The sequence below is a fragment of the Schistocerca serialis genome, chromosome 3, assembly GCF_023864345.2.
Source record: "Schistocerca serialis cubense isolate TAMUIC-IGC-003099 chromosome 3, iqSchSeri2.2, whole genome shotgun sequence".
In the NCBI taxonomy this organism is placed as follows: domain Eukaryota; kingdom Metazoa; phylum Arthropoda; class Insecta; order Orthoptera; family Acrididae; genus Schistocerca; species Schistocerca serialis.
This window is the reverse complement of record NC_064640.1, coordinates 702,399,204-702,418,876: the sequence shown is the minus strand read 5'-3', so window position 1 is coordinate 702,418,876 and position 19,673 is coordinate 702,399,204.

The following is a 19,673-nucleotide window of genomic DNA, read 5'->3' as shown; positions in this document are numbered from 1 at the left end:
GTCAGTGATAGTCTCACTGCTAGTACTTTCAATGGAACTGGGACTTCACACTTACTTATTACTACATCTAGATAATTAAATAGTTTTTTTCAGCTATTCGTACAGCTATATAAATGCTTAGTTATAAGAGGGCAGTTCAATAAGTAATGCAACACTTTTTTTTCTGAAACAGGGGTTGTTTTATTCAGCATTGAAATACACCAGGTTATTCCCCAATCTTTTAGCTACACAACACTATTTTTCAACGTAATCTCCATTCAATGCTACGGCCTTACGCCACCTTGAAATGAGGGCCTGTATGCCTGCACGGTACCATTCCACTGGTCGATGTCGGAGCCAACGTCGTACTGCATCAATAACTTCTTCATCATCCGCGTAGTGCCTCCCACGGATTGCGTCCTTCATTGGGCCAAACATATGGAAATCCGACGGTGCGAGATCGGGGCTGTAGGGTGCATGAGGAAGAACAGTCCACCAAAGTTTTGTGAGCTCCTCTCTGGTGCGAAGACTTGTGTGAGGTCTTGCGTTGTCATGAAGAAGGAGAAGTTCGTTCAGATTTTTGTACCTACGAACACGCTGAAGTCGTTTCTTCAATTTCTGAAGAGTAGCACAATACATTTCAGAGTTGATCGTTTGACCATGGGGAAGGACATCGAACAGAATAACCAACCCCTTCAGCGTCCCAGAAGACTGTAACCATGACTTTACCGGCTGAGGGTATGGCTTTAAACTTTTTCTTGGTAGGGGAGTGGGTGTGGCGCCACTCCATTGATTGCCGTTTTGTTTCAGGTTCGAAGTGATGAACCCATGTTTCATCGCCTGTAACAATCTTTGACAAGAAATTGTCACCCTCAGCCACATGACGAGCAAGCAATTCCGCACAGATGGTTCTCCTTTGCTCTTTATGGTGTTTGGTTAGACAACGAGGGACCCAACGGGAACAAACCTTTGAATATCCCAACTGGTGAACAATTGTGACAGCACTACCGACAGAGATGTCAAGTTGAGCACTGAGTTGTTTGATGGTGATCCGTCGATCATCTCGAACGAGTGTGTTCGCACGCTCCGCCATTGCAGGAGTCACAGCTGTGCACGGCCGGCCCGCACGCGGGAGATCGGACAGTCTTGCTTGACCTTGCGGCGATGATGACACACGCTTTGCCCAACGACTCACCGTGCTTTTGTCCACTGCCAGATCACCGTAGACATTCTGCAAGCGCCTATGAATATCTGAGATGCCCTGGTTTTCCGCCAAAAGAAACTCGATCACTGTCTGTTGTTTGTAACGCACATCCGTTACAGACGCCATTTTAACAGCTCCGTACAGCGCTGCCACCTGTCGGAAGTCAATGAAACTATACGAGACGAAGCGGAAATGTTTGAAAATATTCCACAAGAAATTTCCGGTTTTTTCAACCAAAATTGGCCGAGAAAAAAAATGTGTTGCATTACTTATTGAACTGCCCTCGTATATGTTAAAAGGACATGTCTAAAACGGACGCTGTAGTGAGCAAAAAATTTGACATTCATCTTATTTCCTCAATGTATTTGTAGTTCCAAAATACTACTTCTCTAGGAGATGTAAAGGTCCTGGTTCGTTGAACATTGTTGAAGATAATTATTCACATTTTATTACTTTTTTTATTTCTCCTACAGGCATAGCAAAACAATGAATATTTTGCATCAGTTTCTTGCACATCGCTAAAGAGTCTTCCTTCGGACATACACAGATTTCATTCTGAGCATGTGCTCTTTCAACAAGTTCGTAAAATGTTCTGTACGCATTGTCAATCCGAACTGCCGTTTCAAATGTAAATGAGTCGTACCTGGTGCTCAGTCCGTCCACAGCACAAAGACTAACTTACAACTCCGCGTCTGAACTAAGATTGTATCACTCGAGGCCATGACAAAGACTAACTACTTTTGGCACGTGTGACAAACTTTATATTGCAGCATGAAGTTCTACATTGTTGTAGAACCAACAGTTGGTCAAATTAACTTTTGGACGTAATTTTCTGCATTTATGAATGAACAGCTGCAACGAAAACGTGCCTCTTGAGGTTAACAAAATTTATAAAGATAAAAATAATTGTATCTTATAGCAAATATTTTTGAAACAGAGTTTTGTAAAAGTTATGGTTTATGCCAGGTCGCCAAAGTAATAAACATTCTATGATATCATTCCTATGATTGTCTTTTTTATGAAATTTTGAGTATGCCTTCGCAAAATCAGAACAGTTCTTGATCTAATAGATAATAAAATGTTGTGAGAAGCTTCGTAACAAAAGTGTTGTACAGTGTGAAACACATGTCATTCATGGTCGAGCGGAACAAATGGAATTTATAGGATAATAGAATAATTAACATCTCTTAAAATCAAAAATGAAAATAATTTTCCAAAGTATCTCAGAAAAAATTGAAAAAATGTAGAATTTAAATAAATATTTCTATACAACACACCGCCTCTTGTGTCTCAGACTTGCACTTTTAAATAAAACATAACTGAAAAAAATGGGATCGAAAATTTCGTCGCACAGGCTTAGTATCGTAATCTTCTACTGATCAAAGATCCCCGTAATTTTGTTTCGTTGTAACACATACTCCACAAGCCTCCGTATGGTGCATGACGGAGGGCACTTAGCACCACTGCTAGTCATTCCATTTCTTGTACCAGTCGCAAATGGAGTGAGGGAAAAACGACTGCCCGTGTGCTTCACTACGAGCCCAGATTTCTCTAATCTTGTCGTCACAACACTTACACGAAGTGTACGTTGGTGGCAGTAGAAGCGTTCAGCAGTCCGCTGCAAATGCCGGTTCTCTAAATTTTCGCAATGGTGTAGCAAATCTAGCAGCAGCACCCTTCTGAATTGTTTCGATGTCGCTCTGCTGGGGATCCCGAATACTCCAGCATGCTCTAGAATGGGTTGCACTAATGTTCTATTTGCCGTCTCCTTTATAGATGACCTACACTTCCCCAGAAGGCTTCCAACAAATCGAAGCCGACCATATCTATTATGCATCTAACTTGTTCGTTTTATTTCATATCACTTTGCAACATTACTCCTAGACATTTAATCGACTTGACTGTGTCATGCAACACGCCACTGATACTGTATTCAAATAGCAGAAGAGTCATTCTGCTAATCATCTATATTAACTTACATTTTTCTACATGTAGAGTAAGCCGCCATTCATAGCACCAAACAGAAATTCTATACCAGTCATCCTGAATCCTCCTACAGTTACTCAACGATGAGAGTTTCCCGTGAACTACAGCGTCATCAATAAACAGTCACAGATTATTATTCACCATATCTGTCAGATTATTAATGTGTACAGAGAAAGGTAGCCGTCAAACCACATTTCCGTGGGGCACTCCGAATGACACCCTATCTCCGATGAACACACGCCGTCGAGGACAACGTAATAGGTTCTGGTACGTCAGTAGTCTTAGAGCGACTCTCATCTCTGAGAACCTATCCCACATGCTTCGAACATCGTTATCTGTAGTATGGAACTGTGTCAGACACTTTCTGGAAATCTAGGAATATCGAAACCGCTCGTTATCCTTCATGCAGGGTTCGCCGGATATCCTGTGAGAAAAGGTTCAAAATGGCTCTGAGCACTATGGGACTTAACATCTGTGGTCATCAGTCCCCTAGAACTTAAAACTACTTAAACCTAACTAACCTAATGACATCACACACATCCATGCCCGAGGCAGGATTCGAAACTGCGACCGTAGCAGTCGCGCGGTTCCGGACTGGGCGCCTAGAACCGCTAGACCACCGCGGCCGGCTGTGAGAAAAGGGCATGCTGAATTTTGCACAAACGACGCTTTCTAAATCCCTGCTGATTTGTAGACAGAAGCTTCCTTTTGTCGAGGAAAGTACACTCTAAGGAAAAAAAAGGGAAGGACGGACGCACTACTAAACAAGGGAACCTCCCCATCGCATCCCCCTCAGATTTAGTTACAAGTTGGCACAGTGGATAGGCCTTGAAAAACTGAACACAGATCAATCGAGAAAACAGGAAGAAGATGTGTGGAACTATGAAAAAAATATGCAAAATGTACAAACTGAGTAGTGCATGTGCAAGATAGGCAACATCAAGGAGAACGTGAGCTCAGGAGTGCCGTGGTCCCGTGGTTGGCGTGAGCAGCTGCGGAACGAGAGGTTCTTGGTTCAAGTCTTCCCTCGAGTAAATAGTTTACTTTCTTTATTTTCGCAAAGTTAATATCTGTCCGTTCGTTCAGTGACGTCTCTATTCACTGTAATAAGTTTAGAGTCTGTGTTTTGCGACCGCACGGCAAAACCGTGCGATTAGTAGACGAAAGGACGTGCCTCTCCAATGGGAACATCTCACGTATTTAATGCACTCTCGTCCAAAGTAGCAAACAGTCAACTGCCAGCCAGGGAGCCTCGTTAGCAGGAATACCCTCTCTTCCGTGCGCTGTAGCCGACTGACGTCGTGTGTTTCGATGTTTGTTTAGGTGCAGCGTCCCCATACTACGGCGCAGTTACCTCGCATCGGACGGACAGATAATAATTGTCTGAAAATAAAAAATTAAACTCTTCCCTCGAGGGAAGACTTGAACCAAAGACCTCTCGTTCCGCAGCTGCTCACGATAACCACGTGACCACGGCCTTCCTGAGCTCAGAATAACCTATATGTTGCATATCTTGCGCATAGACTACTCAGTTTGTATATTTTGCTTATTTTTTTTTATAATTTCACACAACTTCTTCCTGTTTTCTCGATTGATCTGTGTTTTGTTTTTCAAGGCCTATCCACTGTGCCAACTTATAACTAAATCTGAGGGGGGTGCGATGGGGAGGTTCCCTTGTAAGGAATTATCCGATGGCAACGGAAAACGGTAGATGTGATGTACACGGAAAGACAGCCAAATGATTAAAATTTCAGAAAACTGGATGATTTGTTCAATAGAAAGAGCTTCACAAATTTATCTAGTGAATAACGTGTTTGTCCACTTCGGCCCTTATACAATCAGCTATTCCGCTTGGCAGTGATTGACAGAGTTGTTGAATGTCTTCCTGAGGGATATTGCGCCAAATTCTATCCAACTGCAGCGTTACTACGTCAAAATTGCGCCCTGTCATTACGCTCCAAAAGTTCTCAATTGTGAAAAGATCCGGCGATCGTGCTGGCCAAGGTAGGGTTTAGCTAGCACGAAGACAAACAGTGGAAACTCTCGTCTTGTGTATGCGAGTGTGCTGGACTGTAAGGCCAGAATGGCATGCCTTGAAGGGCACCAAAATGAGGCATAGAATAACGTCGACGTACCACTATGCCTTAAGGCTGTCGCGAAAGACAACCAAATGGGTCCTGCTATGAAAAAAAATGGCATCCCAGACCATCACTCCAAGTTTTCGGGTCGTATGGCCACCGACAGTGAGACTGATATCCCACCACTGTCCAGGGTGTTTCCAGACTCGTCTTCACTGGTCATCAGAGCTCAGTTAGAAGCGGGACTCATTACTGAAGAAAATTCGACTCCAGTCAATGAGACTCCAGGTCGAAGATGTTTACGTGACAGATGAATGCGTTATCCAGTTTTTTATATTTTGGTGCTGTATCGTTTAAATGGTGACACTAGTGTGACAGAACCAAGTTTATGTACCAAAACAACTGAGTGCATAATCCATCTTTTGCTACATTGGAGCTTTAGGTTTTTAAAATGTAGATCTCCTCGGAGTTAAGTGCGACACTAAAACTGCCAAAGGTCTAAGATTCTAGTTACAGCTATGTTTTCTCAGTTATTTGTCGTTCTTTCCAACTCGTTCAATGATATTTTTGCGTTAAAAAATTAAGCCAATCAGTGGTTCGAAGTTCACGGTAATAGGTGAGCAGACGGGGTCCTGGTAAGAAGGTCCCATTGTTCTCCTTATGTAAACACACCGACCACTTGGCCTACCGTCCTTATGTAAACAATACAGTGCAATTTATGACAATAATGTATACAAACTTCTCGATTCTGCTCTTAATGAAGTTTGTATAGGATCTATGTAAGAGGCAAATGTATTAATGTAATCTCCATAATAGTAATCGTAATTGGCATTGTTTATGGTGAGAAATGGCTGTTGCTCTCTCAGGTTACGTTGATACAAGTATTATCGTAATTACTATGATTTATGCCCCACAAAACTGCCTTTCATTCCTGTAGTGCGATCCTATTCATTGGATTTTATCGCACCATCAGACCTCACATCACCACCACTCTTCAAGTCATGACAGGGACTCAGCATTTGTACTCATTACATCGGTTGATCAACATCAAGAAGTATCATGAGGGATCAACCACAGCCCTCATGGAGAATAATAAGAAGAAGACTGTCGACTGTAACCATTAATCTTTCCATCTCTCTTTGCCCGCATCTCGTGGTCGTGCGGTAGCGTCCTCGCTTCCCACGCCCGGGTTCCCGGGTTCGATTCCCGGCGGGGTCAGGGATTTTCTCTGCCTCGTGATGGCTGGGTGTTGTGTGCTGTCCTTAGGTTAGTTAGGTTTAAGTAGTTCTAAGTTCTAGGGGACTGATGACCATAGATGTTAAGTCCCATAGTGCTCAGAGCCATTTGAACCATTTTTGAGCCATCTCTCTCATTGCTCATTGTTATTATTATTACATGTATATTTATTTCATATAGGTAAGACACTAGGGTTACTACACTTTTAGCTACCTAGTTTCAGCCACTATTCAACATCATTCAACTATTCACTTTTTAGTAATAATGTAGGAACTTTTTTTAAACAGATGTAGGGAACTTGTGCACACAACAGACAACATTATCTGTGCAGGATATAATTGTCGGAAAAGCGCAACAGCAAAAACAGTTAATTAAGATGAAATATAATCTGGGAATACATTTCTATGACTAATATATTTAAATTATTTACATTGCAAGATCACACGTTAATGTAGGTGCGAGATAACCCATTGAAAATATGGAATGCCGATACATTAATGACCAGTGTAACAGCCATAATGTTAAATGCAATACATTCCCAGAGTGACGGACAGAATCGGCCGTATATTGGGCAAACATGGCGTAAAGCCGATTTTCAAACCGACAAGGAAGATCAAAGAGTGTCTTACATCGGCCAAGGAGAAAAGAGACCCTCTCGCAATGTCGGGAATATACCGTGTACCATGCACATGCGGAAAAGTTTATGTCGGAATGACTGGACGATCCAGTAACACCAGTATCAAAGAGCATAAGCGACATTGCAGATTGGGGCAGGTGGAGAAATCGGCCGTGGCAGAGTACGCACTGAATAAGACGGACCACGTAATAAAATTCGCCGGCGGAAGTTCTGGCTGTAGAGAAGCACTATCACACGCACTTGTTCAGAGAAGCTGTAGAAATCCAAAAACACGCGAACAGTTTCAACCAGAAAGAGGAAAGCCTTAAGGTAAACGGATCCTGGCTTCCCGTACTGCAGCGAACGACCGTCGCAGGTAGCAAGAGGAGAACCGCACCGGAAATGACCGCGGAGAAGCCCTCGGACGTTGGCGGGCCAGGTACATATAGTCTGCGCCCGCGAGCTCGGCTCCAGTCCACCACCGGCAATGGAGGGTGAAGCTTTGACAATGCCAGCCACTCGTGCTGGTGAAACGTCAGAAAAATCATTAGATGAACGTCGGCCGAAGAACGCGAGACAGAAGCCAATAGGCAGTTTGTCACGATGGTAATCGCTCTCGGTAATGCCACGTCGCCGTCCGCAGCTCGGTTTTCTTGCGACCGTACATTCTCGTGACCAACGCTGCCAGCAATAACGTATAGTGGCTACATTCCAGCCAAGTCTTTCTGCAATATCGCGAACGAAAATCCAGCTTCTCGCAGCCCTACTACACGACCTCATTTTAACTCAGTGAGGTGTTCCGAGGCCTACGAGAAATACAGGCCGCGGCGCGTACGTCACGAAGGTAGTCCTGAACTCGCTCGCTCGCTCATCTCAGCAGCCAAAGTGCGTTTCTAAACCTTTTAACTCGCAGCTTGGCGTGAAGTACTAACGAGAATTGCATCTTCCATTGGAATCTGCTATTATGAATTCTTACTGATTAACTGTACTATAACAAAATTTAATGTATGATTAATAATCGATATAAATGGTATAACGGCTTGTTTACAGCATTTAGTCTCTTCTGCTTAACAGTACTCATTACACACAAGAAGTGATGCCTTATACAATTGATAATCATTTTAGCATGATTTTATTATTCATCCGTAACAAATTATAAGTAGGCCTATGGACATCATTATAGGACTAATAACAGTAAATTCCATAATACCGGATTCCAGTAGAAGATTCCGTTTTCGTTTGTACGGACGTGCCTAGTTACGAATTAACAGGTGTAGAAACGTAGTTTGTCTGCTGACGTGAGCGAGCAAAGGCCTACCTTCGTGACGTACGCGCCACGGCTTGGCTTTCTCGTAGGCCTCGGAGGTGTTCATAATGACGTCTTGGTCGCTTTAAATGCATTCTTGACTAATATGAATCCACCACGTCCAGTCTCAGAGTAACTATCGCTCATGACCGTTACAGCGTGCATTTCATACAAACCTGATTTGCTTCCTCATAATGGCGCTAGTGGTTCATGTGCTATTTGAGCGAAATTTGAACAGACATCGTTATTGAGATTTAGAAACACGCCTACCAACTTTCGGTTACGTCGCACAACTCCTCCTTGGTTTGGCGATTTTTCTTCCGTTAGTGTATTTATGTCTAAATAACTGCCATCACTGTTGGAATAATACAGGAATAACTGCAATATTTATATCCAAAGAAACAATTAACTCTGTATTGTCCCATCATGCACCAAAGAATGTCATGATGTCTCGCAACTGACAACGGCATCGTCGTAATCTCCTCCTTCCAGCCTCTGACAGGCGTCTGTTGGTTGCGCAACAGCCACTGGTACTTCGCTACACCCCAGCCGCTGCAAAAGCATTTGAAGAGGCGGTGTATAAATAGTAACACTCACTTCAAATGCCCAGAACAATGGAGCACTGTCTTCCATTTACCTCACAAGTTGCAGGCAGCAGCAGGAAGGCATCAAGGTCACGAGTCTTAAACTCTAATAACCTCAGAGAACGACATATAACACTTAACAGAGATTCAAGTAGTTTCCTCAATCTTAGTAAGGTGCTATCTACACTTTGCGTACACTATCCGATCAAAAGTATCCACGCACGTAATAATGATGCCACAAGCATCTGAGCGGTTTTAGGTACAGTGTGTCCCTCATGTGAGCCTTCAATTAGATTTTCAGAGGTGCTTCAGTATATACTTGCAATTTTGTTTTTGCAGTTTGTAGTTGTAATCGACTGAAACAAATACTGCTCGTCACATTTTAAATACGGCACCCAATGACGCCGGACAGTGTCAGTTCGTTTCCCTTTATGATCAAAATGATTTTGAAGTAGGATATTATTTGGCTCCATATTAGCCTAATTCTACATTCGTTTAATCGGTATACATTAACAGGGGCATCAGAACCAGAAGAACAGCCAATACTCCAACATAACAAAGTGAAAAGTCAGAAATATATTCACATCAGCCTGCCAGTTCAGTCTCATCCTTACACAGTGTCCCCTCTAGACATAATCCTCGTTTGTGGCCTTCATACTATTTAGCAAAACGTCTTACCATGCTCATATACTTAATAGATTAATTTCTTGTAGATATCCGCATGTTATGGCTGCCACTGTGCTGTGTGTAGTTTTGGGGCATGAAGTATCTTCCATCATTTACAGTATGAGTACATTGCTGGACTAACGTCAAACTGTGATTTTCTACAACTACTATAGTAATAAAAGTGCTACATATCTCAGAGACAGTAGGGTTTTAATGGTGAGATTATACGAGCATGGGAAGGCAGCTCAATAATTCTCCAGAGCAATGGTCAAAGAAGCCTTGCTGCTGTACCTTTAATTGTTAACTCCTTTCTTTCCTCTTGCTGTCACACACTGTCCTCATATGCGACAAATGCTATTTTTACCGTGTTTCACAGAGAGGAGTCAAACAGTTGCACTTCACTCTAGGAACTGATGTTCGGCCGGCTGCTGTGACCGAGCGGTTCAAGGCGCTTCAGTCCGGAACCGCACTGTTCCACTACGTTGCGGTGTCATCATTCAAACAATACATGTAGATTAACATAAATGAAAGGTTTTTAGGTTTTATTTTTGAAAAGGACAGCGAACAAGATAAAAAATGTTTGGGTACAAAAACTGTATTAAGTTTTACATATACGTTTCCTCACGGAAATTAACTCTTTCTTTAACGTCTGCCTGGTTTAGCTTTATTAACGTCCCGCGTAATTTTTAAACTGTAATTTGAATCTGCACACAAAGAATCTAATTCTTTCTCCAACCATTAATCTGACAAATAGAAAGCAGGTTTATTCTCTTATTCTAACACATATCTAACTTTTCACCCTTTAAAATGTCTCTATTATTGCTATCACAGTCAGCTCTGTTCCTTCTTGCAATTATTCTAGCCAAGAACATTGATGAATTATAATTTTGCCTCTTATTTCCTGGATTGCAAGACTATTAAAACATTTCACATCTTTCTGGGTGTACGTTGGCATCACTTCCGTCCAGTATTTTTGTGCAACTTTCGTATAAAACGTCAAACTTACAATTTTAGCAAACGAATGCCTGTTGACGTAGCTATTCCATTGTTCTTAGCTCTGTAAAAAGGGCTTCAACATCCATTCCACCACATTTAAATACAATGTAACCATTCTTCTGAACCTGCGAGCACTGGAGGTATGAGCATTTTTCTCATGGGCATTTTAAAACACTCGGCATTTTGTCAGCAATGCCTAACAGGGGTCTCGTTCGTTCAGTAGCTGGGTCTTGAAAGTCCCCCGACAAGGGCTAACTGTCGTCGTTGTGTCACTAGCGGGTGTCACTCGCAGAGGTCAGTTGGCTGGGCCGATCATCGCCGTGCAGTATTTAGCTCATCGCGTGAATGTCGAAGTACATATGAAGGGCTTATTTCAATAGTGGTACAAGTCCATTACCTCCACTTTTCTGTCTATAATGTTTGTGACACTAATGGTCCAAACAAACAGAAAGAAAGGTTCATCTCTAGCAGGAAGCCATATGCTTGAATATTTCTGGTATCCTAAACTGCAGATTTTTCAGCGCTCATATAACTTTAGGACTCTGTATCTCAGAATGAACAAAAGTGGACTTCTACCACTATTGAAATAAGCCCTTCATATATATTTTGCAATTCATATTTTGTTAAAAATGTCACTTTATGTGCATTGCTCTTGGTTTATTGTGGTTTTTTAATATTTACTATGGCTAAGTATATACGAAGAGAGCGAACTACCATTATTTTGTATTTTTGTACATGGATAGACAAGAAGAAAGCATTCTGGTGTGTCTGTAAGGAGATGACATAGAAGATGTTGAAGTAGCATCTGTTAGAGCCTATAATATTGAATGTGGCCTGGAAAGTGAACACAGCGCCCACTCTACCTAGTCGGAGCAGTCATCAGCAGAGGATGAAGGTAAGATGTCTTCCATCAAAACACGAGGTCAGTTATTTAACTTGGGCAAAGACAACCAAACGAAGGGAATTTACAAACCAAGTTATTCCAACGTGAGTACAAGACCTCAGAATATTGTTATTGGTGCCCCTGATATTTTTCGAGCCGCTATGAGCAGTACTAGATTCCCTTTTCTGATGAGAACTATAAGGTTTGACGATATCCAAACCCGCTAAGGGAATTCTAAGTATGATGATCTCTCCCAGATTCGTGAAATATTTGATTATATCGTTGCTAAGTGTCGACAGAAAAATCCGGTTGGAGAACATGTAACAATAGATGAAATGTTGGAAGCATTTCAAGGTCGCTATCAACAGGCCAAGTATGGAATTAAGGTGTATGCTTCATGTGATTTAGATCATTTTTACACAAGTAATTTAGAAATTTACACAGGCAAGCAACCAAATGGCCGATACAAATTTGATAACACTGCATCTGCTGTCGTGAATCGTTTATCAAGATATGTGAAGGTAGAAATATAACGGCTGATAATTATTTAACCTCAATTCCATTCGTTGACAAATTGATGAGCAAACGAAAAACTTTAATTGATACTCTCATTAAGAATAAAAGGAAAATCTCTCCGTTGTTCGTAGATATTAAAATAAGATCAAAACACAGGAGGACATTCGGTTTGCATGTGAATAATGTTCTGGTTTCCCATATACCTAAGAAGAAAAAACAAAAAAGTTCTGCTTCTGATTAGTACAATCCAGGATGATGACTAGATTGATCCAGCTACCGGGGAACACGCAAAACCCGAAATCATTACGTATTATAATCGGACAAGGGAAGGTGTCGATGTGGTGGATCGTCTGAGAGAAATATATTCCGTGGTTCGAGTAGCACATAGGTGGTCATTGAGACTATTTTTTTCTATTTTAAATATTACTGGCATAAACAGCCTAACAATATAAAAAGGAAATACCAATGTTATTATTACTAGGAGACAGTACCTGGAAACGCTGTCCCTGGGTCTAACACGACCACAAATTGTGCGTAGGAGTACAATGTAAAATCTGTCTTATACTATTATAAAACGATTTACAAATGAAACTAATGTTTCAGACGCTGAAGAACCCAATGGTATACGTCAAGTGTCCAAGACTCAAAAGACAAACAACGCATGTATTCACTGTCAAAAACATTTGGTTGATGAACATGCTGTAACATTATGTGATATGTGCAAAGCTCGGATATATGACAAAGATTAAGTCACATAAGTTAATTATTAAGAAATACTCGTTTTTCTCAATTTTTTTGTATGTGCCATAGAAGACTGAAGATTTTATTTGACCTACGATTATTGCCAAAGGTACAGATAAACTAACTGTTTTGTACTACAAATAAATATTTTAAATAGGACAATATGATGTTTTATTACAAAAATAAGAAAACATTCTATTTTATACATATTACTTACATTTCAGACTGCTTGTTGGGTGTGAGCAAAATAATTGAAATAAATGTTTGTAGCTTCGTCATAAGTTTCATTGAGAAGTATCTGTTTTTTATTTCTTGATGGTGACTTATTTCGGGCACCTGTGTCCACTCTCAAACAATCCATGCTGGAAGTGTGACAAATACAGTCGATAGCTCATGTACAGAAACTGCCCCAAGTAAAACTCTAGAGGTAGCTGATAACGACGCGCGTCGAAGATAAAATGTTTACTGACTGAGTCAGCCTTAATTGCTAAAACTCACGCTTCTAGAACTTATGCTATTGGTCGCGCGTCGAACATTTTGCTCACCTTTTTACGAACTTGCAGCATACTGCGGGTGAAAAATTGATCCTCAACTTCTCTTTAATTGAAATAAATGACTGACTGAGTCAGTAAACATTTTATCATCGACAGGCGCCGCTGTCAGCGGCCTCTAAGAGTTTTACTTCGGGCAGTTTCTGTACGTGGGCTACCGCGTGTATTTGTCACACTTACAGCATGAATGATTTGAAAATGGACACAGCTGTGCGAAACTAGTCACCATCAAGAAATAGAAAATAAATACTTTTCAATGCAACTTATGACGAAGCTACAATCATTTATTTCAATTAAAGACAAGTTTAATGCCTATTTTCCACCCGCAGCATGCTGCAAGTTCGTGAAAAGGTGAGTAAAATGTCCGATGCGCGACCGATAGTGAAACTTTTAGAGGCGCGAATTTTCACAGGTTAAGCTGATTGAAATGGGAGTGGATATTTATTAAATAGATCGTGTGTCTTTAATACAGTAAATGTCCATTGAACCATTGATATATGCAAGCACTCAAATGTATGAACACGTATATGAGTACTTATAGTAAATGCTGGTATTTTGTATACCCCATTCATATTCAGATTATTCCGTACACTGTGTTTAAATTAATATGTGAAACTTAACTGTAATCTGTAGTAGCTTCTTCTTTTTCCAATATCAGTTTATATTCCTCATTTGTGGCTGGTGTTTTCGCCATGTTCTTCAGATTTCGCTCTTTTTTTAAATTCGAGCCCTTCCAATTCCAGTTTTCATAACTGTACTTAGTGGTGGAATTTCTGTAGTACGGTATGGTTTAAGTCTCTTCTACACATGTATTACTTTTTTGAAGACTAATAGAATAAATTATTCCTGCCAATCAATCATTATTTGCCAATATCTACAGCTGATCTCATTTTTGAGAGTAGTGTCCTACACTGAGAAAAATTTGTTTCTCCAGTTACATTTACACTTTGTTGGAGTTTGTATTAAAAGTCTCCACATGGTTTACAGGCAAATAATTAAAACTAAAGGCAGACAAATCGTAGTTTATAATCTTTATCGTTATCTCGAGGATTTAGCATCACACCAATCAACTTTCTAGTGTTCTTATTGGCCCAGTAGACACACTGCAGAACACTACTAAGCACAATGCTGCAGCTGTGTGAGATATCCAGTAATTACTCCACATGGAAATGAGTGGCACAGAGTGCGCATTGTAAACACAGTTTGTTGGTGTTTAATGCACTTAGACAGTCTTCTACACTGTCGAACACACCATCCGTTTTGTAGTTACAATTAGTGGCTTCAAGCTTGGTAATACCATGTTCTTTAGCCAAGGAAGATGTAATAGGATCTCACAGGTGCATATCAGGCAACTACATAAAATCGATAATGTGGTTACCGATAACTTTGTTGACACTTGGGCTTGTGATTCGGTATATAAATTTTTACATATTTTACTCTAGAGCTGGAGGTAATTCACGTTAAACAATCAATCCGAATTAACTTATCGTTGTTTGCAATCAAGTTACTGTTTACTTGGCAGTGGTCTGATGACATGTAGGCGCACCTCTCTTTTGTTACGAATCATAGAAAATGTTGTGTTATACCCAGATACATAAGATGATGATAATCTGCAGGAATCTGTTGCAGTACACCAGGCAGCTATTCCTTTAGTACAGCCATGTTAACTTCTGCCTATTCCACTTTATATGATGTAATCACTGGATTTATATGTTTCTTCGGAATTGTTTCCTGTGATCCCTTGTTGATTTTTTCTACTATTCCTCTTCCTACCACACTGTTGTACTGTATACAAGAAATGATAACTTCACATTGAGATCGTGTTTTACAGAGATGACAGTGAGAATTTGCCATGTAGATAATTGTTAAATGACTCGCACTTGTCTTTAACATTACAGTCCGCCCCTTTTCTGGTTGTTCTTGACAGTCGGCTTGATCACGCATAACCACCTTAGTGATGCAAGAAAACGGTTCTGTAGAAGGCGTGTGCATACTAAGGCTATCAAGCCTCTTTATATACTCGACATATCTAAGATGGCATTACTGATGGTCAGGTAATCAAGCCCTGAATTCCTATCAGACTTGCTAAATTTGATTTTACTTGCAATCCAATTACCAGCTTCTAACCCTATTGCGCTATTTTGTTGCGTTTATGTGTATTGAGAGGTAGTTTTCTACTATTCCCACATCGTAGTGCACTTGTTAGTATATTATACTGGACTAACCCATCCTGTTCGACAAGTACACCAACGTACGACAACTCTATTAGTATTCACAGCAAATACTGGCAACTTGTATTCTCCATTCTTATCCACATTTTCTCTCTATAATACGTAATAAGTAATTTTTAAGCTATGTTCGAACATTGTGAATGGTGTGTTCTTTGCTGAGTAAGAATATAATGTTGTATTATTATCACATTGCAAACCACTTGTTAACAAATGTTACAGAACTACGTATCACTGACCAAACTGTGATACTGTACAGGATTTTTTCCAGCAATCCTACAGTTTGGCACTAAATTCATAGTTATTTTGATGTCGGTCTGTTTTTTCCGAAGGGATTGTTGGATCACAATGTAATCATATTAAGAACAAACCTATCTAGGTATTTCTTGTTCAGTTATACAGAATGCTGGCGTCTCACTTTAACCAAAACCGCTGCGTCCTTTGAACGTGTATAATTCAACAGCCTTTTCTTCTAACTTTTTTTTAGTATTTGTGACTGTGTATCTCTGGTGAAGAAGATTCAAAACATCTACTCATCTTCCATGTCTCCCCTGTCCAAAGTATAACGCAAACTTGTACGTCTTGCCATTTGCCATAGTAGTCCCACGCTTTATTACCAGAACACTTAGAGGTAGATGTAGGAAATCTGCTAAGGAGAATGTGTACACTACTCTTACCATTGTATGCAAACTTATCCCCACTACCCCAGTAGTGGTAATATGTGAGCAATGTGTATTTTTCTAGTGCTACAGAACGATTAAGATACGGCAGCAGTGCTACATGTACATTTTAGACTCGAGATCTTTAGCAGAATTTGGTTAAGCCTTTTCGAAACATTGAGTCTTTAAGAAAAAGACTTTTGCAAAATCTCTGTTTGTAGCAGCCCCTCTTAATTCGGCAATAACTCTATACTTGATGTTATTGTGATCGACTGTGTTCTCGAATGAGAAAAATTTTATTTCTCCTGCTTTGTTACAACGCTTCCATATCACTAGCATGGAATACATTTAGACAGTCCTCCAAAGGATCAAACATGGACAATCCAATCGATTTGAAATGTAAAACTTTCCTGGTGTTCAGATTTTTCCATGTAGTTTTGGGCGAACTGACGGATGTCTGGACCTTGTTGCCATCTTCAGATCAAAAGTGACGGAAATGTAGTGAGCTCACGTATTTAAGACCTCACTGACATATGTGTGATGTATCCAGTTTGTGTTTCACGGGCACTGCATGAGGATTCCATGCAGAATTTAAATAGAAGCTACTATCTTGATTAATAAGTGACTCAGACAGTCGTATTTCTACTGATCCATCGATGGCGGAGCTCCGAAAGTTTGACGTATGGGGCACAATGTTTATGTCATTGTGTTTCATTAAATGATCAGTGGAAATACAGTGTGATTGCAAACTTATTGGCTTCGAGTATGGAGTATACCACTGATCTTCTACGATGTGATAGTGCACAATGCATGTTGTGTGCACTATATAAGATTTCCCGCTTTCACACGGAATCCTGAAAACACCTGACTTGCAAAGCTCTAAGTCGACTTTAACAGATGTCAATAGCGCCGAAATTTTGGAAAGGGGACGAAAGAATACTGTAAGTCTACTCTGCCTATTTTTTGTACCATCCAAATGTGATACAGATTCCGTAATGTGCCAGCGCATCTATACAGTGTACTTCTTACTCCTGTTCCAAATGTCTACCCCAAAAAGCCTCGTTATCACAAACGTCTATCTGTCAAAACCAACCATTATATACACTAAAACAATCGACTGTGGTGGATGTGGTATGTGTTACAATGTAACATAGTGCATCGTAAGGACGTGTTTTGACTTTAGCTACCGTAAATACAGCTTTATGCTTAATGATTCTTAAAAATCTGGCTCCATGATCATCCAACAACAGTGACACTCATTTGTTTTTTCTTCTCTATTAATAACACAGAGTACCGTATAATTATGGCAGTGAAAGCTTCACATTTACATTAATGGTCAATCGTGGCAATAATCTTCAAGGAATTGATTTTATCTAGTTGTAAACATGGGTGGTCTCTCCATGATCCAAGGAAGGTCCAGGATATGGTTCAGAGGTGGATCTACCCACGTTATGTTTGGGGTATAGTTCGAAGGTGGATTCACCAGTGTTAGGTTCGGGGTAATGTCTGGATGGGGATCCATTTGTGTTACATTCGGAACAGTGTTCCTCGTTGCATCCATTAGCATTAGGTCCAGGGTAGGGTCGGGGCCCCACACAGCAAACCAGAACACACACACACAAACACAAACACAAACATACGCTCTGACGCAACTGGGCTGTTTGCAATTGCATAAAGTTGGTTCCTCAAACATTATTTCCATTTTGGATCTCTAGTGTATATACGAAGCCTTTACAGTTGTAGTTGCAAAGTATTTTGTGTTATCAAAGTAAGAGAAAGTACAAATGAGTATCATCATTTTTATGTGACCATGGAGCTAGGTTTTTTAAGAATCAGTGAGAATAAGTTGTATTTGAGGTAGGCAAATTCAACATACTACTTACTATGTGCTTTCAAACATTAAAACACACACAACATCTACCACAATCAATATGTTGTAGCGTGTATAAGAATCGGCTTTGACCGGAAGCAGTGTGTATTTACAAATGTTTTTCGATGTAGATATTTGGAAGAAGTGCTTCCTGCAAATACACGGGCTGGATGGGGAACCTGTATCACAGTTGGTTGGTAGAGAAAACAACCCACATTTAGTAGGGTATCGAAAAGGATCATAAATATCCTTATTAATTTGCAAATACAATATAAAAATATTTAATATAAACGAGAAAACAAAATATCCGCATTTACTGTATATATGAAATGTAGACTGGTCACACGTTATAATACTTGCACAAAAAGATGTATACGAGGGTTTTTACCAAATTATGGGATATACAAAAATCTGTTTATTAAAAAATACTTCGACACAGATCTGCTTCAGAAAGGGGTAATTATAACGTATGAGCCTGTAGTAGACTAGACACTGCACATATTGTAAGTCCACAGATTTTACAAAGAAAAAGTAGTGTATCGAATAGACACAGGCCAACCCCTATTAAAGAAATTACGCCTTTAAAGGCAGTTAATGTGGAAAACTTTGCACAAAGTGCAATTACGAACTGCTACTTGAACAGGAACAGGCTGTTGCTGGTATGTAACCAAGGCTTACATTAAACAGAGCATACGGATAAAAACTGGATATGAATGGCGGATACAGAATGTCAGCATTTACTGTAAATGCTGGTGCAAGGTCATTCCACATTAGTTGACTTCTCGAAAATTATGACGTTTAGTGCTAGTACACGAAAGAACGGTTTTTAAGTTTCCATTCCCATTTGGACCTGCTTAAAAAAGACATTTGTGTTGTTTTAGCATGTGGTGGACTACTCCTTGCATATCTTGTGTTGCATAGGTCTTACGAAAAGTACCATAAAACGCTATGGTTTCTCACCAATACTTTTGTCGCATGTGAGGCAAGTAGACATTTTTGGATATTCTACGTAATTTACATTGCATTAGAGATAGCTGATATTTTGTTAAAGTGATTTACTGCAACATCGGCATTGTGTATCGAGATATGTTAGCTTTTAACGTGGCAGCTATGATTACGCCCTGATCCACATTCATTCGAAAACACTGTCCAACATTAAAGACTCGCGATTTTAGTGTAAAAACATAGAACTGAAATACAGTAAACTGTTTGTCGTCATAAGCCGTAAGCCGACTTCCATAAGATTTAAAACATCATTATATATACAAAATTTCAGTACAAAACATATATGTAACACTACTGTCGTAACTTAATTGTTCTGAGCACAGCTCACACATTGCCAATGCTGGAATAGTGGGTGTCAGTATGCATATAAAAGTAACATAGTGTATGTATACTCTAAGCAGATTCCCTACTTCTTATAGCTTATTTTAAGTGTCCTGCTTAAAAAAAAAAAAAAAAAAAAAAAAAAGGCAGTACTGCTGTGATACATAGCAATACACACTAGGGAGACATGGAATACATGCAGACGTTTTAGTTCTTATGACTCAGAGACACAGTCACAATTACTGTAG